General features: G+C 51.0%; 1 protein-coding gene across 4 annotated transcripts in view; it reads left to right on the forward strand.

The window, feature by feature from the left end:
* The first annotated feature begins 761 nt into the window (after positions 1-761).
* The window catches only part of Casz1 (castor zinc finger 1), a 156,450-nt gene continuing 130,055 nt past the window's right edge, over positions 762-27,156 (forward strand). For 2 of the 4 annotated variants that reach the window (XM_021159784.2, XM_029476391.1), the window contains exon 1: positions 762-884. The gene's annotated coding sequence lies outside the window, so the exon portion shown is untranslated. The other 2 variants (XM_029476389.1, XM_029476390.1) reach the window with 2 other exon arrangements.

The following is a 27,156-nucleotide window of genomic DNA, read 5'->3' on the forward strand; positions in this document are numbered from 1 at the left end:
TGGTAGCCTGGCTGGGAGAGGAAGGACCAGGTGGTAGGGCCTGAGGATCGTGACCATGTAGACAGCTAAGAGGCCCTGCTAGGGTAATGCAAGGATGCAAAGTGTCCTTCAGGGGAGATGAAAGAGGCTGTCACCTCCCATCGCCAGGCCAAGTGTCCCCCAAGACACTCTGCTTTCTCCGTGGATCTTTCACTTTGCAGCATTCTCGTTTTAATGCACATGATTTGCCCTCCTCCCACGCGCAGAGTAAGGTCGTTCTGCGAGGCCTGTCTTGCTCACTTAAGGATTTATTTCTTGCATAGGGGCTGAATGAAAACTCCCCTTTGCAGAGAGTAAGAGCAAAGAAAATATCAAACAGGGAAGACTTCATTCGATTCTGGCTTGCAAAAAAGAGAGCCAATTTTCATTGAAAAAGTGGGAACCAAACTCGGGGTGTCAAAGGGTTCAGAATAGCTGGAAAGTAACGCACCCTTGTCCCTTTCTTCTGTCCCAGTCTCAACTCCATTCAGAGGGTGTAGAAACCTTCCGGAACCGCACAAGGGAGCAGCGCGCTCTGATTCTGCTTCGCTGGCCGATCTCGTCGCGCGCGCACGCGGAGCCCAGCCTTGGCGGTGGGTGGGAAGAATGCTAGAGGGGAAGGTCTGGGGGTGTGAGGGTGGAGCGGAGCCCAGCCCCGCGATCCGGCCCGGGTTTTGCATGCCACCCACTCGCCCGTTCGGCCGCGGAGAATTCCATAATCACAGCGGGCGAGAGCGGAGACTGGGAGCGAAAAATCCGGGATCCGGCAACTTTGGTCGCGCATGCGCGCCCGCGGCGCTCCATCCCAAACACACACACATTTTTCCCCGGACTTGGAAAGTCACCCAAAGCCGCCCCAAGTGCAGGTAAGAGACTCGGCGCTCCTTCCACCGCGGCCCCTTCAAGCCCTCCACCTCTGCGGGCCTATTGGGCCGCCTCCAGGCTTCACCCTTGTCCCGGTGCAGTTCACTACCCCCGGGGTTGCCGCTTGCAGCTGGGAGCGGGCGAACGAGCGAACGACCGAGCCAGCCAGCCTGCGAGCGGCGGCTGCCACCCAACTCCGGCCGTACGGGAGGTAGGGGGCACAGAGGGCTGGCACCCCGGCGCGGGGCGGCGCGGCGCCCGCAGTGACTAGGGGAATGCCCGGCGAGCCGCTCCAGTGGAGGGAGGGCTGCAGCTCCTGGGGGTCACTTACTCCAACTGAGGGGTCGGCGGGGTAGCGGAGAAGAGGGGGAGGTGCCAGGCACGAGTACAGGACTTTGCAACTAGGGTGGGGGCGCTTTCCGCGCAGTGGGCTGGGGGCGCAGGTGCTTGCCAATACTGGGTGATCGTTCCTTCTCCCACGCCCCCTCCTGCTGCAGGGGGGATCGTGAGCTGTCTGGAGGAGAGAAGGAGGCAGGGGTGAGGGGCTCCTGGGGTGACTTTGCAAGACTTTGCCCAAGGGAAGGGGTGGGTGGGGATCTCCTCTAGCCCGCTCTTGTGCCCCGACACCGGGGTGTATGTTCTGTCAGCAGAGGTAGGCAGTGTTCGCGTAGGCGCAGGGTGCCAAGGGGAGCTCCGGGTGGGAAAATGAAGGCAAGAGGGTTCTGAGATCTGGGGAGCGGCGCCCCCTTTTCTATCTGTGCCTGGGAAGTTTATCTCAAGTGCGCCGCTCCAAGCGCGGCAAGTGGCGTTTCTTACTCGTTCCCCCTACCCCCGAGTCCCCGTCCCCCCCCCCCCCCCGGGCTCCGACTCGCAACACTGGGTCACTGGCTCCGACCGCTCTGCTGTCGGCTGAAGCTCGCCCTGGGTCTGGGGAAAAGTTCCGGGGGAGTTGCGGCGGCTACTGTGTGCGCGGAGAGAGAAGTTGCGCCCGGGGACTTGGGACGCTGGGTTGGCAGGCCCGATTGCGGGTGGAGCGGTGAGCTCCGGCGCCGGAGGTGGGGGCTCTCTCCAGGGATAGGAGAGGATCGGGCGGGGTCTGTGACCCTAGGTGGGCTGAGGAGGACCTCGGGAGTTTAGCGTGTGGAGAGGACATGGGGCTGAAATCGGCTTCTGGCAGAGGACAGGAGCATGTAGGGGCACAGGGGACAGTGAAGGGGAGATGACTGGGCCACCGGGACTCTTGGGTCGACCTTCACTATACAGGAGCGTCAAATGGTAACTGACAGAGTGTCGGGGAGCGGGACTCTGAGGGGTGCGCGGGAATCAGGGGACCCTGACAAACAGACCCTCAGCCGTGGACCTCCCGGGACAGGGGGCTGAGTCGTGCGCCCGGGGTGAGCCGGCCGGGCGGAGCGGCGGCCGGTTTATTTTTACTCGGTGGCATTTGCAGAATGTGCAGCTGATGACCGTCGGCCGCCAGGAAGTTTTGCTTTCTGTTCTTTCTCTCTCTTTTCGAAGCCAGCGCGACCGGGAGCGGGAGAAGCCGGGGAGCAGGGCCTGGGAGGGGAGGGGGCGGCCTCCTGGGGTGGAGAGATTCGGCCAGGGGAGCACTGGGGCTGCGGGCGGGGGTGCCCGGGCGCGGGCGGTCGCTGGGCGGCCGAGAAGCGGTTGAGCGAATGTCTGTCCCCAGCGTTTGGACTCTACTCTGCGAGGGGAACAGGTGTATGCGCCGTCAATCACAGCGGGAGGGACACTTTGGGGGCGTAGATTAAGATCATAATAATAGATTTTTCTCTAGGGGGTGGGCACAGATTCTTCTTCCAAGTCTTCCCCGACCGGGGTCCCGAGCTGGGGGAGGAGAGGAGTGAGGCCAGGGACCGCTTCTCCCCGCAGACAAGTTTCTCCAGATTCAGCTTCGGCTTGCGAAGCCGGCCTGGGTGCGGCGAGGACCTCCTTCCAGTCACACTGGGAAGGGTGAAGATGTAGGTGCCTGGGTGGAAGATGTGTTCCAGCAGGGATAATACCCCTCCTCCGAGCTGGAGCTCCCCTAAACCTGGCAGAATGTTGGGGAGACTGAGCGTGTACGTCGCTTCTCCAAAGGAGTGGGGGGGGGGCGCGGCCCTCGGTGTATCTGTCCAGCTAACGCTTAGTACAGTCACAGAGGTTGGGGGTGGGATGGGGTAAAGACCGGAGTAGTCTCCGGACAAAGTTGGTAAATTTAGGCTACATCCAAGCTGGTATGGGCGCGCGGTGAGAGCGCACAAGGGAACTGGAAAACAGATCGTCTGGTAACGTTGGTGACCCCCCCTCCCCGCCCAGAGCGCGCGCGCGTACACACACACACACACACACACACACACACACACACACACGCCGCCATGCTAAAGGGAGCTGTCCCGGCTGAGCAGGAGCAGCTGCGCCAGGCGCGGGGCGGGGGGATAGTTGGTCCCCCGGGGCTGCGCCCTGACTGCACTCCACGTGCCCGGAGGGGGCGCTGGGCAGATCCGCGCCCAAGCGCAAAGCTCTTAGCTTGAGCCCCAGTGGCGGCCGAGCGGTGCGTCCCGGGCGGTCCTCGCACCCCGCACTGTATCACGCAATTGAAACCACTTTCACACTTCCCAAACTTTGGCTTTTTGTGCTTCGTCCCTCACTACAACTCCTAGATCCTTTCCTGGACCGAGAAGGGGAATCTTCTTCCACCTCCGGCAGCGTCCAGCGTCAGTCTTCACGGAACCTAGCTCATCCGAAAGACACCCCCTCACCCCATCTTGTTAGCCACCTTAGAGGCGGTTAACGAGGGTTTATGGGGAATATTGTTGAACTTCAGTAATCAGGTTTCCAGCGATCTTATGCCTCCTGTTTAATTTATTAGACTAGTTATTTATTCTGTTGATGATAATCTGTTGCTGGTTTCTATGGAGATGTTAAACTGATCTCTTTCAGAAATCAAACTCCATATGCACTAAAACGTTTAAAGAGCCAGTGCCTCCCTCTTCCCCTCCGCCTTGCCCTTTTTGTTTTATTTTGTTTTTAGACTTTGCACCTTCGTGTCTTGCTCTGAGTATCAGCTCATTTTATTTCCTTCTGACGAAGGAAAGGAGCCCGGGGGACTCCCGCTTCGTGGCAAGTACAGCTTATTATGGCTAACAGAAAGAGAAGGCTTTGATCCCCAAGTTGCGTCACCATTTAAAGCAGGATCATCTCACCACCGAGCCCTCCCCCCCCCATCATAGAAGAGCAAAATTCTTTCAAGATCAAAGGGGCCAATCTGAAAAAAAAAAAACTATTGTTTAAAAAAATAGGAAAGTCAGTTACATAGGCGCCTCCCCTTTTATATCTGCCCCCCTTGTGCTTAATGATTTTTTGAATAAGAAAAACAAAATGCAACCCACCTCTCATTCTTATTAATAGTTTATCTTGCCCCCCCTTAATTTAAAAAGAAGTTCAAAGTTAGATTTCTCTGCCTGTGGGGGCTGAGGTATATTTACTTTCTTTGAGATCCTGACCATCTGTTTTTGGGAATTTCGCCTCTGGGAAGAAGGAAAAGGTTTTCACTCAAAGCTAATAGGATACTTTAATTTTTCCTCTTTGAGGGAAGTAGTCACCCCAAAATTTTAACTCCTAACTTTTTTCTTGCTTTTTGAGAGTATTATTGACCTGTGGTTGGTGTTTAAAAGTATATCAACTTTTTCTCCTCCTCAGTTCAGGGTGGTGTGTGTGTGTGTGTGTGTGTGTGTGTGTGTGTGACTTCGGTGGTCATGGTTAGGGGGAGTCAGTGAATTAAGAAAATAAGGCAGAAAAAAAAAACCATCTTGATTGGTGACATCCTGAAAAAAAATGCAGACCTTCTCTAGCTCCAATATTTATCACGCTGACAGATATGATACAAAGCGATTGCATTTCGTAATGATCCTTAGGGACTAAGTTGTAGGTAAAACCATTTAATGCATTTTTAATATTAAAGTAAGACCCAGGCTCCATTTTCTTGGAGGTAGGGGGAATGGAGGTCCCCTACAGAGTTGGTGCTTTTGGAATAGGCTGGTTAGCTTTTCAACTACAGCCCCCCCCATGTTTCCATTTACTTGGGGGGGGGCATGAACCACACACAGGGCATTTGACTTTCATAAATAAATTTATATCTGGCCAGAAGGCCCAATACTAAATAAGAGCTCACTTAAAAAAAAAAAAAACCACCAAGACTCCACCCCTGCTAGGAGAAAACAAACAAGCAATACTTGTCCCCCCCCCAAGTCTTATTTTGCAGGTGGGTGGAGCCATTGTTGCTTTTCAGCTCACGGGAGAGAGGGGGGGGAAGCCAACCCTGCTATTTCCCTCTTTGCTATATTTTAAATTTTTGTTTGATTTGGATTGCAAACAGAGCAGAGGCTTAGGGGTAAAAAGAGCACTGTGGCTTTAAACTCAGGAGTTTGCATATTCTCCTTGTATCTTTCCCCTTTGCTAATTATTGTGTTGTTTTCAGAGCAAATATGTCATATCCATGGCGACCGGGCAGGTTTATTGTCTTTCTGAAGCAATAGCTCACATAAGTAATTAATGACTTTCTTTTTTTTCCTCTGGCTTAGGTTAAACAGATCATTCAAGGAAAGTCATCTCTCTCTCTCTCTCTCTCTTTCTCTCTCTCTCTCTCCTCTCTCTTGTTTGTTTTTTTTCTTTTTTCTTTTCTTTTTCTTTTTTTAAGCTCAGTAACATAAGAACATGAGTTAGAACAAGAAAATACTTTTAGCTAAAAAGTCAACAGTTTATTTTGCTCGGTTTTTTTTTTTCCTTTAAAAACTGAAATGTCAGCTTCAGACCTGGGCACTGCCATCTCCCACCCCTGCGTAGTGCAATCTCTGCGTGGGCTGGCAGCCTCCTGAAGGTTGTACACAGGGAGGCCTGGAGGTGTGGGCACTGGGGGTGGGGGCTGAAGACTTTTGCTTTTGAGGCTTGGTGGGGGGGGGTGGAGATAGCAGTCCAAAATGAGTATTTTTTCCTGTATTTGGCAAAACTTAATTAAATTGTTTACAGGAAAGAATTAATGACTTGGTAGTGATATGCGCACACCGGCTAGCTGCCTTCTTTTTCCCTCAGTCTGGCTAATTAGAAGGACCAAGTTTTCTCTTCCTGTCCACCTTCAGCATCCTCTGGCACTCTTAAGCACTTTCTCTTAAGCACTTTTTTTACTGTAAAAGTAGGTTTTGGAATCTCTTTTGGTTATTTTTCCAACACGATGGTAGAGTTTGGGTTTTTCTTTCTCCCCCCCCCCACCTCCCCCTCTTTCTTTCTTTCTCCTTTAGACTTCCGACTTGAAGCTGGTTCCTTCTCAGGAATCAACAGCTCTGACTGATTGTAACTCAGACACAGTAACTTTGTTTTCCTTGGTGGTGGGGGAGAGGGCCCTTTCAGCTTGTGATTGCCTGATGACAAAGCTCCCTAAGGCACACTGTGACAGTGTGAGGAAGGTGGAGACCATCCTTTCTCTTTCTTCAGCAGTCACCTTGTATATTCTGCCGGTTTTAAATGGACCTTCCTCTGCTAGCAAGAAGCCTTATGATGTCAGCTTTTAACTTTAGAAATGTGTTAGATTTTTCTACGTGCCAGCTGCTCTTTCGCCCTCCCCACTAACATTAAGTACACTGACACCGGCTTCCCCACCTCTTTTAAAGATTTCATAGAGAGCCAAGGTTTTGCGTGTGCCCTTCAGAAGCGGGGGTGGGGGTTGGGGGTGGGGGGACGGAGAGAGAGACGTTTGTGTTGTCCTCGGACACATTCTGAAGAACATTTGCCTCCTTCTGAACTAGTGCAAAAAGACTAGGGAGTCGATGGGAAGGGTCTTTAGCTTTTGGCATTGACAATAAAAATCTAAAGAAGAGAGATTTATTTGGCATCTGGCTTCTGAAGAAGAAGAAGAGAAGGCAAGTCTGATGCGGGGACTCCAGTAGAGCTATAATTGAGCCCGTAACCTCTTGATGTCTATATCAGAGAAACAGGCATGAGCAGAGGGAGCGGGCTGAGGCAAACAGGCCTTGCTAGAGGGGATGGGGCTGAGGCACAGGGAGAGGGAGATAGATTTAATTTATAGACATTTTAAAAACTGTAATTTCATTAGGATCTGCTCTTCCTTTTCTCTGAAGGGCAGCCCGGCAGACCGATAAGGCCAGTCAGTCCCTCTGCCCGGGATTCGAGTGTGTTTCCTGGGCGCAAGGCTCCGTGTCCTTGCCAGCTCTGAACTCTGCTTGGTTGCTTCTCTGCCCCACTGGCTGCTGCCTTCCTCCACTTCACATGAACCCGCCCCTTGCCCCCCCCCCCGCCCCCAGTAGCTAAAAGTTAGGCATGGCCCTGGCTGCCCTGGATCTCCCCTCTAGTCTTCAGAGATCAGGTCTGTCTACAGCCTGGGTAGTGTCATCTGTGTGCCTTCCATCTGTCACCCGGCTGCCTGTGGTTCCAGTGGCAAGGGTCCACTGGAGGCAGAGGGACAGCCCTGTCTCGTTACCCCCTCAAGTTCACCAAGTTGAGTTGCTTTGGTTCTGAGGCCACAGCTTGCAGGGGGTCTGGGGGTGTGTGTGCGACTAAAGCCTGCCGTAAATTTTGCGAAGATTAATCAACCGTTTAAGAACTGAATGTTAACGAGGTTTTTGCAGGCCAGCTGCCCCCTACTCCTGTCCAAAGTCCAGCAGAGTGAGGGGTGGCCTGCCCTAGGAGAGATTCTTCTAAAATCATAGTAATTGTAGACAACTAGAGAGAAGCCAGAGAAAGATGAACTAAGGAGCATGAATCCTCAAGTGACCTTCATCCAGGCTGCTCGGATCCTCCACCCCCACCCCCACCCCCTAACTTTAGTCTGGATTTGTCCTGTGTGTCTTCTGTGGAGAAGACATGTAGAGAAGGAAAGCAAGTGTGTGTGTGGGGGGGTGTATAGAGGGAGAAAAGGAGAGAGAGAGAGAGAGGAGAAAGAGAGAGAGAGAAAGGCTCATAGCTCCTTCGGAACTCATTATCATTCTTAATAAGTCTTAAGGAATACAGAAGAGCATTGAGTGTAAATGCTGGGTAATCCTAACACTTCTCAAGGTGAGAGGAGTCTTGAGGACACAGAGGAAAGAGACGGCGGCAGGGGAGGGAATCTGAGGGGGGCCCACAGACCAAGGGAGAGTAGAGGCCCAGTCCTCAGGAGGTTCCTCACGAGGCCTGGAGGTTGGGCTTAGGGCACCCCAAGATATCAGAGATGGGAGGGGTGGTCTGCGTGGACACAAAGAGAATCTTCAAGATAATTTTGAAGATAATAAATCTTCTGTTTTTTGAGGGGGGAGAGCAGGGATAATGAGGCCTGCTCTGTCTTGCTTGGAAGGTGTCGGGGTGGGGGCACAGGCCTTGGCTTCCTCCTGGGCTGTATCTGCTGTATCCCTAATACTCAGGCCTCAGACTTCCAGAGGTGGGGGGAGCATTGGCAGCAGGGGCTTGTCATGTTCTGTACCCCTGCTTCCAGTTCCTCAGAATTCCCTAGCAGTAGCTGTTCTAGGGAGCTGGATGGACCGAGTGGCGGCCAGAGGCCAACTCTGGACACTAGGTGGCTAAGAGGATCTGTGAGGCTTCGCCAAGCAGGGGAGCTGGCTGCCGCCGCCGGCTCTCCCTCTCCTCTCAGCTGGTGGGCTCCACTGTGCAATCGCTCTGCCCGCTCGCTCACTGCCAGGCAGCCCTGATGACAGGCAGGAGGGCAGTGGGCACCAGCCCAGGGGCACAGCCCAGCTCATGGTCTGGCTACGCTCTGCTCAGTTCCCCGGGCACAGCAAGGATAAAGCAGGGCAGCTTCCAAAGGAAGTCGCTAGCTAGGGGCACAGAAGGAAGGAAGAACGGATTCTAGCCCATGTCCTCACTCCTGCCTTAGTCTCCAGGCACCCCGAGCTTGGGATGGCTGAGTTGTGCATGGCCCTTATTGAGACTGCTCTTTAAAAACAAAAAACAAAACAAAAAAAACCCCCTCATAATCATAAATATCACTTATACTTTGAGGGGTCTCTCAGATCTTATAAACCCAGACTAAGAGCCCTCTAGAGCCCTTTGCTGCATTATGCTGCTTTCTAGTTCTTAGGGAAGGAGGCAGAATGGTCCTCCCAATGGCTCCCACCTGCCTGCCTCGGCCCGGGCCCCCCGGGAGAGGAGAATGCTTCAAGCTGTCACAAGGGGGACCCTGTAGGTGAAGCCTGGCCAACAGGCAGGTTATCCTTTGTGGAACCAACCTGCACTTGCTCAGGCAGATGCCCCAGGACGCACCAGGAGCAGCTTTTCCTGTTTATACTCCCTGGGCTTCCTAGGCTTTGCAGAAGGGTCTTAGCCAAGGTCATGTGCCAACTGTGGATGGTTTACTCTGGGGAGAGAGGTGGGTCTGACAGCGAGCACAATAAAGGTTTGACTTCTCATAATGTGTTGTAAAGAATTAAAAAAAAATTCTCTCTCTCTCTCTCTGGAAACTCCCGGGGAGCTTATAGAGCGAGCGTGGGAGTTTGAGGTGAAGCTGGTGACTGAGCTGGTGTGAAGTCCACAGGGAGCAGGTTGGGTTAATGGTGGGTAGATTCTGCCTTTCTGTTGTTTAAGAGCACTAATGGCCAAATTGCATGCCCTTCGCGCGCCTTGCTGACGAGAGATTTACTGAAAGGAAGCTGCGCTGTGTCTCCGATGCTAGGTGGGTATATGTGTAAAGTGTATATGTGTGTGTGTGTGTGTATGTATGTATGTATGTATGTGTGGTGTGTGTGTGTGTACAGGTGTGTGGTATGTGTGTTTGTGTGTGTATGGTGTATGTTTGTGTGTGTGTTTATGTAGTGTGTGTATTGTGTGGTATCTATATAAGGTGTGTGTGTGTGTGTGTGTGGTGTATATATGGTGTGTGTGGTATGTGTGTGTATGGTGTGTGTGTGTGGTATATGTGTGGTATGTGTGTGTATGTGTGTTTGTTTGTGGTGTGTGTGTATAAATGAGAAGAAGGGGTGGGGAATGCGTTCTGCCAGGCCTGGCACCCTTCCCCAGCACTAATTGCTGGCAGGGTACCCACAGGGGCTGTGCCAGCATCTCAGCCGCCCCCCTCGCCCCAGGGAGCTCAGCTGTGCAGTTTGCTATGTGAGGGCCATTTCCGGGCCCACTAGTCCTGGGGTTCTTTGGGAATTTCAGAAAAATCCGATTCTTGGGGAGATGGTGGGTCACACACCTGCTTCTTTGACTGAAGAGAGAGAAGAGTGAGGTCCCCGGGCTCAGACTGTCAACTTCCCTGTGGTTCTGAGCTCCGAGTCTCCGCGTCCACTTAGGGTCTCGTGACGTGTTAAAGCATCAAGAGAGTCTGTTCCAGTTCTGGCCGGATTCCACATTACTGTGACCTTGAGTGAATCATTTGATCTCTTTGGGCCTCAGTTTCCTGTCTTGTCAAATAGTCTTTGACAGTACTGCCTCCCTCGTCTTGACAAGTCAGCCGGGTTCCTAGCTGTGAGTGTCCTTTGAAAGTAATTAAATGTAATGAAGAATTTATCATGGTCATGTTGTCAAGTGAAGGATGTCCCCAATGTCAGATGAGCCAGTTTTATGTAATCTGGTATGTGTCTCTAAGGGGACCCCTGTTGAGTTCTAGTCCACAAAGGGCCTGGATACAGACTGTGCATGTGGTACTGAGGCTGCTTGCTCGTGTCAGGTTCTGAGCTGGTTCTCTTACTAGGACCTTGGGGTGGCTTTTCTAGCCGTATAGGAGATTGCACTGAAGATTTGGGGTGGGCCTTGTTGTTTCAGCCGGTGGCGGCGTCCCTGGTCACCCTGAGGAGTCAGAGTCATGTGTATTTTTCAGCTGGCAAGACTGGGAGTGGGGGCAGAGTCACGTGATTTTACATCAATGACTTAACTAGCCTGTCCTCATCTGTGAAAGGGGGAAATCTGCCCACTGTGTATCGAGTGCTAAGAACTCACTGTTTGTAGGATGATGGATGGATGGATGGTTGGAAATCTGAACTTTCTCTCACTTCTCTGGATATTTTGGACAGGGTCAGGAGGCCCACATGTGTCTTCCTAAGCTGGGACCAGGATCGTTAGTTTCTGCTTCCCATCGTGGTCGAACTGGGTGAGGGCCGATTGCGACAGGACACAGGAGACGGAAGGCTAGGGCAGGCTTAGGAACTGGCCTGAGTACCTGTGGACTCCGCTCTCCCTGTGGCTTGTCCTTGAGAAAATGGGACCGCGCTGAATGCAGACCCGGCTTTTCCTGCTTGGGCAGATTCATGTCTGGTGTTTGCATGTTCTGTAAAATGGGACTGGGATTCCCTCTCTCTGTTCATGGAGTTGTCCTGAGGGCCAGCCAGAAGGGTGTGTCCGCTGAGGTTGCACCTGGAGCTTTTGGACCACAGCAGGTCCTCCCTTGGTGTAGATTTCCTACCTGCCCTTGAGTGGGCCTGCTGAGCAGTAGTCCAGTCCTAGGAGGAAAGGCCAGGACAAGAAGACAGAGGGGCGTGTGTGGTGGCAGTGACCTTCGGAGGCAAGGGGGAGGGGCGCTGGAGGGGCTGGGGCACTTATGGAAGACGGGGTGTATGACACCCCATCAGCCTCTCCCATTTCACTGTGCTACGCCACAACACCGCGGTCTTGTTTCACTATCTGAGATCTGGAACAGGTTAATTTCCATGACGAACTCCAGGACACAGGCTTGGAGGATTTATCTAATTAAACTGATGCTTTTTGCTAAGAAAGGAGGAGAGAGAAGGGAGATGTGGGGGCAGGGGTGGGTGGGGGGAGGAAGCACATAGTAGGGAGGGATGGAATGAAGAAAGGAAGGGAGGGAGGGAGGGAGGGAGGAAGGAAGGAAGGAGAAGACAAAATGCTGGTGGGGAAGGTAGGGACCTGGCTGACAGACAGTTCATGATTCTTTTTCCCATCTTGTCTTCTTTCCTTTATTTCTAAAATAGTTTTGGGCTGGAGATAACTAGAGGCCTTGGGGTCTGAGGTCCGTACTGGCTGATCAAGTAGCCGCTGCTCTGTGGACATTTCAATTAGATAGACAATCCAGCAAGCTATTCCCTAGTCACACTGGCCAGTGCTACTGGGTTAGACTATACACACACACACACAAACACATAGACATAAACAAAGACACACACAGATACACACATAGACACGCATACACACTGACACACATATGCACAAACATAAACAGATATACATACAAACACAAATACATAGATAGACCGACCTATAAACACACACACACACACACCATTTACAGCATCACAGGAAGTTCTGTTAGGCAGTATCCCTCTGGGCTAGGCCTATGTGCAGGAGCCCTAAGGGACAGAGTGAGGCCGTCTTTAACAGTGACCACCTTCTCTGTGATCCAGCCTAGCACATTCCTCTCATGCTAGTCTGGAGGGAGGAGGGTACAGCCTCAAACTCTCCTCCTGCCTGCCATCTTTGTGGTCTCACTCTGCAGGACTGGGCTGACAGCACACAGAGCCCACCTTCTCCGGTTCTGGTGGCCATTAGCTGAGGTCATGTTGGAGGCATTTTACGGAGCAAGGAACATGGTTAGCACTCAAAAACAAATGGGAGTCATGGGCTGGCATGGCGGCTCAGCTGGTAAAGACACTTGCTGCCAAGTCTGACAAGCTGAAGTCAATTCCTTGCATCCACGTGGTGGAAGTGGGGAGCCAGGCCTTGTAAGTTATCCTCTCTACAACACATGTGTTATGGTGGGCTTATGCCCTTCCACAAAACAACATAAAAAAGGCACCGTGATAACCATAATCATCATGTTCATAATAGGAATTGAAACCTTTGGTGACTGTCAGGTTCATAGGGACCTTTCCTTATCAAATGCTGATTTATCCAAAAACCCTGTTTGCTAGAAGTACTTTAAATAGAGACCCCACCCCCTGACTCTATGCTTCCTAGGAACCTAATTTAGGTTCCTTCTTTCCATCCATCTCTTTCTTCTCCGTGTAGAACAACTTAGCGTTTACTAAAGTTAAAAACAAAGAGTATGTTCTCTTCGAACATACTAAGCATGTGTGCGCCCGCGCGCATGCGTACGTGTGTGAGTGCATATGTGTGTTTGCGTGCTTAAGCGTGCTTACACACAACTTTCCACGGTCCAAGCCACATTAGAGCTAAGAAGGAAAAAAACCCACCCCAAAGAATTAAAATCGAGGAGCGTCGATTAGCGTGCCCCTGGCCCTGCTGGAAGGGTTGCTTCAGATGGCAGTGGGGGTCAGCGGCCTCAGGAGTGATGTGTGTGTTTATTCCCGGACATTGCCCAGTGCCCTGTGCGCTAATGTGGAGCTGAAAAGGTCCCCTGTATTGTGCAGGCTCCTTCCCCCGTGAAAAGGCAATTGAGCCAGCGAGTTCCGAATGGGTTGAAGCTGGATTGAAGCTGACAGTAAACGAGGATTTGGCAGGGGTAGAAAACAAGCTACCCCTAGGCTCCACCCCCCAGGCTCCACCCCCTCCACTCCGACCTCGGGGCCCAGGCTCACTCATCCCTCCATCACTTCCCAATGCTTGTTTGGTTTTTAGAGGGATTTCGCAAAGAATTACCATTTCTAGAATGTGTCCATATTTGCCCCCGGGATTATGTCTGGACCTGCCTTGTCTCCTCTGTGGCTCCACCAGCGATCTCGAATGAGTTAAGGGCTGAATCCACCCTAGACCCGTCTGTACCTTTTACTCTGGGTTTCTGAATGAAGCCATGTGCTGTGCTCAGCATGTTTGGAGACTGACTGCCCCAGTGAACCAGCGGCCCCAACCTGGCTGGGTCCCATCTTTCATGGGACCTGCTGCAGGGTCCTAGGACCTCCTCCCAGGCAACTTGACAAGCTGATAGCCCCTGCTGTGGGGGCTTCTTCTGGTGCCCCCCCTACATCCAGCCTCCTATTAGAACCCTATTTGAATTTTAAAAGAAAGGGCACACCATTTTGAGCTGGAATCATCCCTGGTTTGCGAAAAGGCCTGCAGCTTTGAGGGTTAGTGTATGCCAAAGGTCTGGCCTCTGCCACCATGATCTCTTCTCCATGATGTCCAGACCCATCAATCAGCCAACATATATTTACGTGTCTCAGCCCTCAACAATGCCTCCCCCCACCCCATATCCCTAGATCCCCCCATTTAAGCCTTCCCAGGCGCCTCAGAAGGGAACTAATGCTACCCCACACATCCCCTTCCTCCAGCAACGCTCTGCATGTGTGCAGCGGTATCTCTTAGCTTTACCATCTGGCCTCAGTGGTAGAGAAACATTTATCCTTGAGAGACAAGACTCACTCGGACAGAATTACAACCTACTCCTTGGGGGGGGGGGGTACATTTGTTCTCCTGTGGCTAGGGATGCCTCTCAGGGCTCCTTTCTGGAAAGGCCTAGTGGGATCTCCTTGCTTTAGGAGCTGGACTGGAGAATAGTGAATAAGTCTGTGGGTTCAAATCCCTGGCCCTTTGTTTATTGTGAGAGTAACTTTGGACATATCTAACTACTCTATTCTCATATCCCTCATTCGTGAGAGAGGAGGTGCCGGTGCTTATGGTATGGGATCAGATGAAACCTCCCCGGCACAGGCTTGGCAGAGGCAGCCCATGTACACAGGCTTTAATGCCCCTGCTCCATCCTTTCTGTCATGGGGAAGGCAGGAGGGCAGTGGGCTCAGACCTGCCCTTGTGTTTTGACTTCAGGACCCTCAAGGCCCAGGTTGGAGCTCCAGTCCATATGACCATCAAAAGCTGGCTTAAACACACTTGACAAACGAGAAAAGGCAAACATATTTACCCAGTACAGAACCCTGGAGCAAAGAACAAGGCTCTTAAGACCCAGGGCTGTGCTCTCGGCTGTCCAAGCAGCAGCCTCGAGGCTAGCTAGCCTGGACTGTCTGCCAAATGAGGAGTTGACTCCTAGACGCTACCACCATCTTGGTTCTCCTTCACCTCTCCGCATGGAGGAGAGCCTGGCCCTTGCCCTACCCCCAGCAGCAGGTGGCCTTTGCAGCCTGGCACCTGTTCCCGGAGGCTGCCAGGATGGCGCCAACCCAGGAATCACCCGCCTGGTGTGTCCTCCAGAGTGGTTGCGTGAGGGAGGTGTCTGTGCTGCCCGGAGGGGCCTGTGTTATCCTGGGCCTGTCCTAGTAGAGAGGGTGAGAGTGTAGAAGAGGGCCTTGTTCTCTCCAGTCAGTGCCCCCTCCTCACCCTCCAGGTGAGTCACAGAAGAGCTAAGGTCTGTGCGGGGTGATGGATGAGAGAGAGGATGTGGAGGAAGTTGTTGAGATAGCGCAGAGGAAGGGTCTTGTTCTGTCCCCCGGGTGCGGCATTAAAGCTGAGCTGCCTTTTCATTTCCACTTTACTAAAAGAGGAAGGAAACAGACATTTACTGCGTGCTGATTGTGTGTCAGATCCTCTACCGTGACTTTTTGTGGGATTGAAGGGCACGAGGCAGGTAGTGGATCAATGGCCACTCTACCTCAGGAAATAAGGCTCTGAGAGATCACAGGGGTCAGTGAAAGAGGGCCAGTTGGTTGGTGTTGGTTGGTTGGCTTTGCTTTTATGTAGATAGGGTCTCGGTTTGTAGCCCAGGCTGGCCTTGAACTCTCCATTGATTCTCCAGCCTTAGCCTCCTGAGAGCTGGGTTTATAGGTGTGTGCCTCCCACCAGGGCCGGTCACGTGGTTGAGTGTAGGTTGATCTGCCTGCGAAGTGCACGCTTCCCTTCCAGCACGGGGAAATACAGAACCCCATCTGAACAGAAACTGTTAAAAGAGGTAAAAGGAAGGAAATTGACCCTGAACTTAATTATTAGGACATACTCTTTCACGCCATCATACCTGGTGTCTTTCCATCCAGGATTTTTTCCTTTGGTCACTGTGTCTATGTATAGAATGTGTATTTTACATAATCATGATCTTTAGAGATTATGGTCTAAGTGGAGACCCTGGATGAGGTCAGAATGAGCTGCGGCCAGAGCTGGGTGGTTGACTCTCTGTAAACCTGCCTGTGATGCTCAGCCATCCTACCAGTCAGTCACAAGACTCTTGAACTAGAGGCTAGAGAAGCAAGCCGGGCCACTGGGCGGGCAAGCGGGCCCTGCGTGTTCTCTGGGGTTGGTTTTGCCTGCTCGCTTCACTGGTAGAATATCCCTTTTAACTCCCTTCCCTCTTGCTTTTGACAAATGGGCATATTTGTACCATTTTCCCGAATGACCTTCTCTCCTTGGGGTAATGAGAAAATGAAGGTCTTAGCTAAGTGCTTTGAGATATTCAGATATAAAAGCGGAGAACGCGTGTTGTCGTGGGCCTTTTGCTGCCAGGGTGCTTTATAGAGAGAGGAAGTGCAGCTTCGGGGGTGAAGGTCGGCTGGAGGATGAGGGCCAGCCGCAGGACCTGTGTCTCTCTGGGTGCAAGGGCAGGAGAGTTCGGGGCCTGGCAAGGTTTGGGTGGGGCTCCGGACCATCTTCCAGGTGCGCTTCCCAAGGCCAGGCACCCACAGACAAGGTGATCTGGGTCACTCAGGCAAAGCCCCCAGCCTGGGTTTAGCTCTTGTGGATACATGATCTGATTTAAAGATATTCCCCTGTGCCGTCATAGCGTCCTCCCGTGATAACGCAGGGAATAAATCCTGCCTCGCCTATGCAAATAGCTATCTCGAGGATGATTTTGAAACATAGAAAAATATTTATTATATGTATTGGAGAAAATACCCCTCCCCCTGAATGTCCAGTGTTCTGACGGCCACCAGAGAAACTCTATGAAAGAGCTTGAAAGATGTCCCCGAAATGACAGCATTAAGGGGGGGGTGCACAGAGAACTCAGGCTGATTTGTTTTTTATTTCATAACATTTTATTAAAATTCCCCCTATGATTAACAGCCAACAAAGCTGAAGTGCCAGCCCAGCGGGGAGCCCTGGCAAGGGTGGGGGGCGGGGCCGCGCCCCAAGAGGGCGCCTGCACCCACGGCCCCCGCAGGGCTCTGAGCTCACCGGCTCTGCCAGCAGAGCAGACCTATGAGCTCTCAGGAACCGAGGCGGATCGGTGACTCAGAACTCCGTGTTGTGCTCTCTTCAACAATAGCTTTTGTCCTTTGCCCAAAACCCTGGGCCAGTGTGTGAAAAAAAAAATTAGAAAATTATGAGATAGTTTGTTCTTTCCTTACCAGCTGGTGCCAGCACTGGGCGCTTTATTTATTCAAGGTGGGGAGGTAGGGAAGGCAGGGTGGAGGTGAGGGAGAAGGAAAAAGAAAAACAAGGTAGAAACTCGGACAAGGCCCAAGAAAGGTCTACACCTCCACAACAAACTTTCTTTGTTTCATGGTGGGGAGGGAAAAAAATAAGGAAAAAAATGTAGAAGGCTTGTTGGAACTGAATGCAGCTCCCTGCATGGCATCCACGCACGGGACTGCCCCTGTTCAGTCCCACTACCTCAGTCTTGTGTTTGTGGAGCAGGGAACTGATAGAAAGACAGAGCCCCCCACAGGGGCCCAGATAGAAAGACAGAGCAGGCAGCTGGACGGCTGGGGGAGCAAGGATGACCCAGTGGTGGCTGATGCTCTGACTGGTGATGCCTAACAGTCAGTAGCCTGGCAGTAGTGAGCTACCAGCTGCGTTTTGTTTTCCTGAGAGCCAGGAAGATGTCCCCATTGGTGAAGCACTTGCTTTTGAAAGTACAAGAATCTGGATTCAAATCTCTAAAACCTAGATTTAAAAAAAGGTGAGCAGGGCAGTGCGCATTTGTAACCCCAGCACCGGGGAGGCAGAGACGGGAGGATCCTGGGGGCTCTGGAGCTAGGCAGTAGTTCTGGGTTCAGTGAGAGATCTGGTCCCACAAATAGGACAGATATATAGATACAGAAAGATGTGGAACATTGACCTCTGGCCTCCACAAACACTATTGAATGTGTGCTTGCATATACACGTACTACACACACACACACACACACACACACACAAGAGTTGCTCATGCAACTCTTCCTGGAGTCTCTGCTACTGTATGTATCATTTGGAATCTCAAATAGCATGTAGATCAGCATCAAGCCCAATGTGGCCTTATTTCATTATTGAAATTTTATTTATTTTTATTTTATGCATATGAGTGTTTCCCTGAATGTATGTATATGAATTGTATATATCCCAGTGTCTTCAGAGATCAGAAGAGGGCATTGGATTCCCTGGAACTGGAGTTACGGATGGTTGTGGGCCACCATGTGATTGCTGGGAATTGAACCGAGGTGGTCTGGAAACGCAGTCAGTGCTCATAAGGACTAAGCCACCTCTCCACCCCCCCCCCCACATCCGTTTAAACTGGAACCTTCAACCCAATGTCCTCCAGAAGAGTGAGAGAGTTGGGACTGTGTGTGTGTGTGTGTGGAGGGGGTCAGGGTTAGAAAGCATGTGGGATTGGGTGTCAGGTTAGGTGTGTAAAATGTGGTTGTGTGTAAAATGTGGTTGTGTGGGTGATGGCATGTATGCGGCTGGTTGCCTGTGAGGTATGTGAATGATCAGGTGAGTTTATATATTTGGACGGTTGACTGGCTACGTGTAAAAGGTTGGATATCGGAATAGTTGCATATAGGATTGCGATTGTGTGTGTGCCCGCGAGAAGTGACTGGTTGTGATTGTATGAGGCCGTGTGTGTGACTGCGTGTGAGTGATTTTATGTAGGTGGCTGTGTAGGAGGTTGTATGTGTTGGTGTCGCGTGGGCAGATGAGTCTCTGCCTGTGTGGATGGTTGTGTGCGGTTGTGTGTGTCCCTTTCATTTAACCGCTATCCTCCCCCCCACACCCCGGTTTTAAAAACCAGGTAGATTAAAATTAGGGGAGAGAGGTTTACAACTTTGTTATCAAGAATCTCCCTGTCTGCCTTGCCTTCCTCAGACCTCCTATCTGAGTGCTCCCAGAGGTGGCCTGGGGCCTGGGCTCTGTGGCCATGCTTGCCTCCATTTTAGCGCTAAAGATATTGTAGGGACACTTGGTGGGGTCTATTGTAGGGACACTTTGGGATTTTTTTTCCAGAGATTGGAATAGGAAAGAAAGACAGTGGTTCAAGGTGAAGTCACGTCCTTGCCTGGGACTCCGTGGCCTGTGTCCATGTCTGTGGCCCTGGTCACACACTTTGCTCTGGTCTCAGGAAGGATCGCCGGTGGGGCTCTGAGGCTCATGTGATCTTTTTGGTCATTGTGAGCTCAGGGATTTGTGCAGATGGAGAAACCGAGGCTGAGGAAGGAGCGGTTGTGTGGCCACGGTCCCACTCCCACGGTGTAAATTAGCCAGTCCATGGCAGTTCTGGAATTGGGGCAAAGCCTTTGGGCTGCTTGGAAACACAGGACTGTCCCCCAGTGGCTCGGAGCAAAGCCGACCAGCTCCACATTTGAATGTATGCGGTGCTATACTTCTTTTGGGGGATGAGATTTTATGGTGTTAACTGGGAGAAAGGGAGCCCTGGATGGGGAGACATCTGAGGTGATTTCTAGTCCTGCCACTGCCACCAACTGACAGCACATCTTAAGACTTCGACTTTGTCCACACGGAGAAGGGCTAGACCCAGTGGTTCCTCCATTTCTTCCCACTTTAGCATGACTGGAGCTTCCTGCCACCCTCAAGAGTCCCCAGCTGTGCCATGTAGCAAGTCCTCTCCCACAACCTGTCAAACCAGAGGTGGCAGTTTCCCTAGAACTCCCAAGAGCCCCCGCCTCTGTATCATACCAACCAGAGCCTTTAGCAGCCTCGGCGTGCAATGCCCCTGGCCTGTGCCCTGTGCACTTCTCATTGATAACCGTGTGTCTGCCTGTGCCTCGGGTCAGAGCCCTTTGGTTTGAACTTGCCTCATACTGAGAGGCTGAGACGTGAGAAAATTATGAGCAGGGGAGAGGAGTGGGACCTTGTGACAACTGGCAGCTGTGGAGAAAGGGGCAGGCTCTGTGCCCAGGGTGAGCGCCATCTGGGCGGGAGGCCTGGCTTCCAGCTGTGGGGGCTCTGGAAGGGCAGAGCCTGGGAGGAATGATTTTGAAGCCACTACTATGGAGATTAAGGGGATGAGAATGTAAATCTCAAGTAAAAAGGTAATTGAATGTAATAGCAAACACTGCTCGCTCTATGTTAATTTTAGCTCTTCCCCTGGATACAAGACGCTGTATTAGTGTTTTATTACCATTTTGTTTGCACTAATAAAATAGTAAAATTTATTTCAAGGAAGTTGAAGGATGGTTTTACAATGCAAATTTGAAGAAATTGGACTTTTCATTTATGCTTCAGCTATTTTAAACCCTGACGGGTGTAAATTAGCTACAGGGACCAAGCAGACCCCACTGATGGGGATTTTGGAGGCGGGAGCCCTGGCAGAGATTCCAGACTAGCTGAGGGCAGAAAGTACAAAGCACTCTTTAGAAAGGCCGAGGCCACTGAGGTGCCTGACTGGGTGGCACAGGGTGGTGGGTGAGGGTGTGCCGGGCATAAACGACTGTAGACAGGTACATCATACACTGAATTGGTAGAGAGACACTTGTGACCATAGATCTCAGATCTTTGTCTTTCCTCTTGATCCTTTCGCCTTCTTCCCGTCCTGACATTGGCCTGTATTAGCCTAGTGAACCCCCAGGGGAGCTGAGCAACTTCTGTTTTGGCTGGACATGACAGGTAGACCAGTTGTCCAGACCATACTTGCCATCTGAAAACAGAGTACAGATTTTTAAGGAGAGGAATCATCGGAATTTGGAACCTAAAAGCCACATGAGAAAGACAGGCGCCGGGCGTGGTGGCGCACGCCTTTAATCCCAGCACTCGGGAGGCAGAGGCAGGCGGATTTCTGAGTTCGAGGNAAAAAAAAAAAAAAGAGAAAGACAGGCTAGAAGCCAACAAGACAGAGGTTGACAGGCACATCTGTCCTTCCTTGTTCTTTCTTCTAGCCCAGGCTACCTTGAGAAAGTAAAACAGGACTTCCTCAATGAGCCAACTTCCTTTCAAGTAGGGACAAATGACTAGCCAGACATAGGTGTGGTAGTGTCTATAAACCAAAAAGGTTTAATTTTTGCTTTTAAGTCAAGTGACCTGAATTTCTTGGAACTAAAGGTAGGTAGAGAGGGAAAGAAAGGAAAGGGGTGGTGAGGTTCTTTTTGAGTTTTGGGTAAAGAATTCAGGTTGGATCTTGTTTTATCCAAACCGGTTTGTTTATCTCTGAAAAATTATCAGCAGCAATGGCCCAGAGGGATGCATTGAGGACCCACTTCCAAAAGGTAGGGAACCAAGCAAGTGTTCTAATTTCTGGCAGAGTCAGTGGGGTGTATTGCCCAGGGTTTTCTGGATATCTGCCTGGTGCAGGGGAAATAGTGAGTTAATTTAGCTTGTTTCCAACTCTAGATCTTTCTGTGTGTGTCTGTGTGTGTGTCTGTATGTGTGTGTGTCTGTGTGTGTGTGTGTGTGTGTGTGTGTGTGTGTATAGGGGTGTGTTCTAGTATATTCTCTCTCACTCTCTTAGGTGGGGTGTGTGTATGTATGCATACACAGTTAAAGAGAAGATTGGGTGTTGACATTGGCTAGATCAGAATGGAAGACACTAGAGGGATCTGTCAAAGAAATTGGAGCAGTCGCTACAGAAAACCCTTAAGGATGATGGTCTTGACTGCAGATTTGGCATTGGAGCCAAGAAGGACAGGACATGACAGGCCCCTAGCTTCTCCTGGTGGCTAATCTGCAGGACTACCTCTGGAGCAGAGAGTATGCGCAGTGACTTAGGTGGTGGGATACATCTCAGGGTCAAGCTAGCCTCCAGCAGTAAGGCTGAAGCCTTTCCTTCCTGGCCTCTTTCAGATGAAGAAACCTGTGGTGATCCCAGGGTTTACAATGTGAAGGATGAACATTAGTAGGCAAGGAACCTCCTCCTCTCCATGCCAGCACACTCAGAAGGCCCCGGGCTGACATGTGAGGACCACAGAGGCAGGGTCCGCACAGACTGAAGGAGCCGAGGCCAGGGTAGGAAGAGCACAAGCAGGGAGCAGATTTTAAAGCAAGAGTGTGCTGTTTGGCTGTAGCTCTTTGAGACAGGGAGATGCCCTGCTGTGTACCCAAGGATTAGACAGGGCATCAGGCAGGGGGTTACACTCCAAGGAGATTTCAACCCAAAACTGTAATTACTCATGGAACAGGCAGAAAGAGGAAAGAGGATTAGTGGGTGCCCCGCTGAGCCTGGTGGTGCAGGTGGCAGCAGCCGCCTGGCCTGGGCCTGGGCATCTGTCGGGTCTTCACTTGGCCTCTGGACTTGGGTCAGAGCTATGGTGGTCCTCCCTGAGATGACCAGGACCCCCAGGCACCTCTTTCCCGCCTGTCTATTCTTACCTCTCAGGTTCAATGCTATCCCCCACATCCCTCTTCCTAATGTGTGAGTATCCTCTATAAACACTCTTTCCCAATGGATTCGACTCTGGACCCTGAGGTATGTTTGTGTCAGCTGGGGACACGTGTCCTGAAGGACACCAGCCCACTGTGCTTCCACCTGGCCACAGTAAGCCCAGATCTGTGTGATTTGGGTGAGCCTATGCTCTAGTGCCCAGACTATCCCAGGTTCTACTTCAGTCCGAAGACAAGGAGGTTAAACTCGGAGACCTTTTACCCACAAAATTCTACCCTTCCTCTCATTCCCCTTCTCCCCACCCCCAGGTATAGCACCAGTCTGTTCCAGTATCCTAGCCCCCTGACTCAACCGCCCCCCTTTCCTGCACCTGTCGGCTGTCTCATGGTCTGTCTGGCTTGACTGCCTCCCATCCCATCCTCCCAGACCAGCCCCACCCAACTTCCACCCCTCAGCCCCTTCTCCCCCCTTTCCTGTCTTTTCCTACTGCTGTCTCTACCTGCCCATAGTCGCCGCCGACACACCTGAAGAGCCCCAGCTGCCTATCGGAGTGTAGGCACAGCTCAGGGTGTTTACCAGACAGCCCGGATAAGGTGTTAAATCCTGTTGCTGTCTTCCCAGGGCCAGCTTCCTCAGATGGGCTTCCAAATCTCTAATCTTGGGGTACATCCATGCCCAGCCTCTGTTTGATGGGAGCTTTCTTTTACGATTGAAGCTCGGCTCAGCAGGATCTGTCGCTGGGTTTGGTCTGGGTTCCTAACCGGTGTGTAACGACATGGGGTGGGTCCAGCCCCTTCCTCTCTGTGGTCATTCCTTCCTTCCCTCCCTCCTTTCTTTGGAATCTTAGTGAGGAGAGGTCTGGATGGTCCCCAAGCCGGTCACCACTGTGATCACAAAGCTGTCTGTCACTGGGGATGTGGGTGTGTCAGGAAAGAGGGCCTAGTTTAAAGAGTCTGAAAGGGACAAGGGACGAGATGGATAGCACCTCCCTCTGTTGCAGTTCTTCAGATTGGCACAGTGGCCAGAGTGGGGTTTTGTTGGGATACCGAATGCCCTGGCCAGGTCTAGGAAGGGCGATCCTCACTGGTGTCTCTATGTTGGTTTGGGAGGTGACAGTGCCAAGGAGAAGCATGCTTTGGTCCCCCATGCCCTCCTAAATCTGGCCAAGTCCTTGGGGTTAATTAGGCGGCCTCACCCTGTTCCCAGTGAGCAGGTACACTGAGGCAGCCCTGTGAGTCTCTTCTTAGTGCACAACAGAGGGTGAAGGTTCTCCTGCTTCCTCAGCTCGCTGTGTTCCTGGAACAGGACTGTAAGAGGCTGCCAAGTGTACTTCCCAAGCTGGGAGGCTGGGGACCCCTTAAGTCTCCTGAGCAGTGGTGGGGTGTGCCTGGATCGCCTCTGTGCGCCTCTGGGAGAGAGATCTGTATCGTTTCTCTGAACTGACCTAGACAGAACCTTCTAGTTTCAGCATTTCTCCCTGGCCACAGATGGCTTCTTCTCCCACTCTTCGAAATATTCCCTTCTCGACCCCCCAACCCCTGCCCCGCCCCATCCTGGGCAGCTAGCAGGCTCTTGGGTTTCACATCAGTTCAGCCTCCCTCTCTTTAGGTCTCCTCACCTCTGGGACTCCACACTCCCAGTCTTGCCTCAGTCATCACTGTTCCCAGCTTTCCTCTCTGCCCTCTTTTGAGGTTTGTGCCCTGAGAGGAACACAGGGGTCCCCCTGAGAGTCAGTTCTGAAGAGACATCCAGCTTCATGCTTTGTCCACAGCCAACTTCAAGGTCAAGGCTAGTAACCTATGGGCCAGGATTCCCGTGGGCTCCCATGGTACTAGACTTCCTAATTTTATTTGGACTATGTGTCGTTAAGCAAAGATAAAGACAGGGGGTAGAAGACAAAGAGAGCACAGGGCAAATCTGAGAGTGATCTTTGCGTTGGTGAGGAGGAGGAGGGAGGTGAAATTAATTCATTAGAAAACCTTGTTTACTGGCTCTGCTTAGGCGCCTCCATTTTAAAAGTCTACGTTTACAATAAGTCGCTAATTAAAATATGAAATTAAGCAACAGCTCTGTTTTTTTTTTCCCTCGTTACACTTTAATTGCATGATTTTTTTGTGATGTAATTTCTGGAAACACCCAGTGTACCTCACAGGACTGATCATGTGATTAAACTAGAAGGACCTGAAACTGGCCCCCCAAAAATAAATATACGAAATCAGGGGACCTTAGGATAGGCTGGAAATGACAGAGAGTCTCAGAGCCGGGACCAGATGTACACAGCAGTGGTAACTACTAAGTAAGGGTATTTATCCTTACCTCCCCACATCAGTCCGTACATCTCAGGGAGGGTGAAGCCAAAATAAAATCCAGACTAGGTGAGGCTGTTACATTGCGTCCTCTGGCCCCGGGGTTGGTGCCCTGGAAAGCAAAAGTACAACTGGGAATGTCCCTGAGTCTGCTCTGACTGTGGCTCAATCGTCTGGGCTGCCCACATCCATCCCTCACTCTGAGAGGAATTTTCTTTGCCTGCCCCTCAACCCCCATCATCTGAACCAAGCCCAAGAGTGGCTGTCCCTCTTGGGGAAAAAAAATAAGTCTGTCCATGTCCAAGGCCTTGCCCTTGCCCCTGCCCCTGCCCCTGCCCCTGCCCCTGCTGGCCCCGTGTTCTAGACTCCCTATGAACTGTTAGGTTCCTGCAAGAAGAGGTGGGAAGCCAGAGTCCAGGGTGAGAAACGAGTGCAGACTTTCCCAATCTGCTCCCCACCACTCCATCCTCCTCCACCCCAGCACCCCCATCCTCTCTGCCCCTTACCCCCTTGCCACCTCCTTTGAGATCGGGACTTAACTAGGATCTCCAAAGTACTAAACACCTGCTTTGAGGGGTGAGGGGTGAGAGGTAAGGGATGTGTGTGCCTAGGAGAACTCAGGCCAGCATCACTGTGTCGGCCCTTCTAGACACGGCGCATGTGGGCTTTTCTTTCTCTACTTACCATTAGTTACTCGTCAGGGGCTCCAGTAAATTCTTTACATCCTTTTGCTCTTAGAGAAAGGGATTTCCCCATAGGGTGTCATTTTATTTAAAAAATTTTTGCTTATTTTTATTTTATGTGTGTTACTATTTTATCTGCATGTATGTCTTATGTAAGAGTGTCAGAGATTCCCTGAAACTAGAGTTACAGAGAGCTGTGAGCTACCATATGATTGCTGGGAATTGAACACAGGTCCTGCTCAGCCATTGTTCTTAACCACTGAGCCATCTCTCCAGCCCTGTTTAGTGTGTCTTAAAAATACAACTTTGGAGCTGAGTGGTAGTGGAGTCGGTGGTGCACGCCTTTAATCCCAGCACAAAAGGCAGAGGCAGGATGGTGGATCTCTGAGTTCAAGGCCAGCGTGGTGTACAGAGTGAGTTCCTGGACATCCAGGGCTACATAGAGAAACTCTGTCTTGAAAAACAAACAAACAAACAAACAAACAAACAAGCATTTTGAGGGTCTGGAGAGATGGCTCAGTGGTTCGTTCATAGCCTTGGCTGCTTTTGCTGAGGACTGAGGTTTGGCTCCCAGCTCCCACGTGGCAGCTTACAATGTTCTGTAACTCCAGTTCCAAGGGATCTGTTGTCCTCTTCTTGGACTCCAGGCAAGCATGCTGACATGGTCTACATGCCCCACGAGTGGTTGCTGCACACACATACATACAAGCAAAACAGTCATACATATAAAATAAAATTAACCCTTAAAAATACATTTCCTCTATTAGTACAATTTATACTTCTGAGTAAATATAATTTTTTCAATATTAAAGAAAATAATTTAAAAGTAGGCCAGATATGGCTAAAGGTAGTTTAGGGAAGTGCCAAGACGACATTGAGGCACAGCCGTGGGGCACTGGGTAAATGACTTGGTACTTTTGAGCCTCAGTTTTCTCATCTATAAACTGGGAATAACAGGAACCATATACTTAGTTGGTTAAGATTCCTTGTGACAACCCATCTGAGATACTTAACACCGAGCCAGGCATGGCGCAGCACATTTAAATATTAACTATTATTATAGTTAATAACGGTTATTCCTGTTGCATTGGGATAAAAGGGTTTTTAATTTTTTATTAAGAAAAGCTATTTTTACATCAATGAGATTATTCCTCTAAACCTGTCTTGTTCAATACAAGTTACTCTCCGGTCACATGTGGCTATTTAAATGTAAATTAATTAAAGTTAAATAAAATTAAAAATTTAGTTCCTTAGTCAGAGTCACCCTAATGCAAGTCCTCGGTAGCCACAGCCTCTTGGTGGCCAGAGGCTGCCATGTTGGACAGTACTGGACCTTCGGCTAGGCAGCCTTCAAAAACAGTACTAGTCAAAGATTTCCACCAAATCTAAGGTTGTGGTTTGGGGGATTTGTTTGATTGTTTGTATGTTTTTGTTTTTGGATTTCGTTTGTTTGTTTTTGTTTTTTGTTTTGTTTTGTTTCCGAGACAGGGTTTTCTTTTCTGGAACTCAGTCTGAGAAGATTGTCCTATGGCCTGGGTAGTCCTCTGTCACGTGACTGAAGCACACTCTTCTGATTGGTTTGCGCTCTCTCCCCTCCCCTCCTCTCCCCTCCCCTCCCCTCTCTGAACTCGGATTAGCACAGAGTCACCTCTTCCTAGCATTTACCCTGTGCTGCTCTCTGATTGGTGCAAGACGCTGAGGGATTCTGGGAAGAACAGGCAGCCTGCTGATTGGCTTCCAAGTAGGAGGAGCCAGGACAAGAGTCCAAGTACTCTCCTTAGTGTCCCCTGCTTCCCAGGGACTGGCTTGTCCACTCTTTCACCTCACAGGGCGGGAGACAGGAGAGACAGGAAGGATTTGCTGGAGCTAATAAAAATGAACAATAACGTCCCACCCTTCACTGACCAGAAGGTCCAAGATAGAATTTAGAGCCTGGGATAAGGAGAGGCAGCCTGTCTCCTTT

The sequence above is a fragment of the Mus caroli genome, chromosome 4, assembly GCF_900094665.2.
Source record: "Mus caroli chromosome 4, CAROLI_EIJ_v1.1, whole genome shotgun sequence".
NCBI classification, from domain to species: Eukaryota; Metazoa; Chordata; class Mammalia; order Rodentia; family Muridae; genus Mus; species Mus caroli.